The sequence below is a fragment of the Cebus imitator genome, unplaced genomic scaffold (genome assembly GCF_001604975.1).
Source record: "Cebus imitator isolate Cc_AM_T3 unplaced genomic scaffold, Cebus_imitator-1.0 Scaffold72, whole genome shotgun sequence".
Classification (NCBI taxonomy): Eukaryota; Metazoa; Chordata; class Mammalia; order Primates; family Cebidae; genus Cebus; species Cebus imitator.
Window position 1 is genome coordinate 6,636,592 of NW_016107387.1, and position 1,821 is coordinate 6,638,412.

Sequence of the window (1,821 nt, forward strand, 5' to 3'; positions counted from 1 at the left end):
AAAAAAAAAAAAAAAAAAAGGAAACCCAGCTGCTCTGTGAGCTTATTTAGAAGATGCTCATAAATCATTGTAGATCTCTTCTCTTCCCTTCCTAAGGTAGCAACTCACTTAGTTTCTTTCATTTTATTATTACTATTATTATTATTATTATTATTATTATTATTATTTGGAGACAGAGTCTCACTCTGTAGCCAGGTGCCAGGCTGGAGCGCAGTGGTGTGATCTTGGCTCACTGCAACTTCTGCCTCCCAGGTTCAAGCAATTCTCCTGCCTCAGCCTCCCGAATAGCTGGGACTACAGGTGCACACCACCACGCCCAGCTAATATTTTTGTATTCTTTAGTAGAGACGTGGTTTCACCATATTGGCCAGGATGGTCTCAATCTCTTGACCTTGTGATCCGCTTGCCTTGGCCTCGCAAAGTGCTGGGATTACAGGCATAAGCCACTGCACCCGGCCTCAACTTAGTTTCTTTTTCCAACTTTTTCTTCTTGCCTGGTGTAAATCCTTGCTATAATTCAGTCCTCTCCAACTTGGAAGTAGAAGTAGTGTATTGTAATCTAGGAATGTCTCCTTTCAGGTTTTTTTTTTTTTAAGATGGAGTTTTGCTCTTGTTGCTCAGGCTAGAGTACAATGATGCAGTCTTGGTTCACTGCAACCTCTGCCTCCCAGGTTCAAACAATTCTCTTGCCTCAGCCTCCCAAGTAGCTGAGATTACAGGCATGTGCCACCATGCCCGACTAGTTTTGTATTTTTAGTAGAGACGGGGTTTCTTCATGTTGGTCAGGCTGGTCTCAAACTCCTGACCTTAGGTGATCCACCTGCCTTGGCCTCCCAAAGTGGTGGGATTACAGGCATGAGCCACTACACCCGGCCTCTATTTTTTTTGAGATGGAGTTTCGCTCTTGTTGCATAGGCTAGAGTGCAGTCACACGATCTTGGCTCACCACAACCTCTGCCTCCCAGGTTCAAGTGATTCTCTTGCCTCAGCCTCCCGAGTAACTTGGATTACAGGCATGTGCCACCACACCTGGCTAATTTTGTATTTTTAGTAGAGACGGGGTTTCTCCATGTTGGTCAAACTGGTCTTGAACTCCCAACCTCAGGTGATCCGCCTGCCTCAGCCTCCCAAAGTGCTGGGATTACAGGTGTGAGCCACCGCACCCAGCCCAAATATTTTTTCTATTTGGTGCTTACAACATGGGATTCAGTCTTCTAAAACCTTTCCTGTCTTTCTGCCCCTAAATCCAGGGGTTCCTCTTAGGACTGATTGAGAAATGAAGTTAAAGTATGGTGTTCTATAGGCATGTTTTCTGTTTTTCTTAACCTCTTGCTTTTTACTTAAGTTGTTAGGTTTTATTTGGGGATGAGTTAATACTCATTTGGTTAAGGTAAGAGTTCCTTACATTTGCATGTACCTTGTGAGAAGTACTTTCACAACAGTCATGTCTAACCCTCTTGCTAGTTTTGAGAATAAGATAAATTGGATATAATCACTTAGCAGATGACACCAGAGGCAGAGTGTGTTTTGTTTAAGATCACATACACAGATATTTGTTAAGGCCAAATCTAGAACTTTAGTGGGTCCCAGTCCAAACTCTGCCCTCATTACCTTCCCTCCCCCTACAAACCAATGGTATTTGGAAGGTAGGAGTGGAATTAAAAGTTCTTGACCTTGGTGGGGTGTGGTGGCACACGCCTGTAATCCCAGCGCTTTGGGAGGCCGAGGTGGGTGGATCACCTGAGGTCATCCACGAGATTGAACTACTGTACTCCATCCAGCCTGGGCGACAGAGCGAGACTCCATCTCAAAAAAAAAAAA

At 44.3% G+C, this 1,821-nt stretch overlaps 1 protein-coding gene across 1 annotated transcript in view; it reads left to right on the plus strand.

Moving 5' to 3' along the window:
* Window positions 1–1,821, plus strand: part of FXR2 (FMR1 autosomal homolog 2) — a 26,591-nt gene that overhangs the window by 17,601 nt on the left and 7,169 nt on the right. The window lies entirely within an intron of this gene.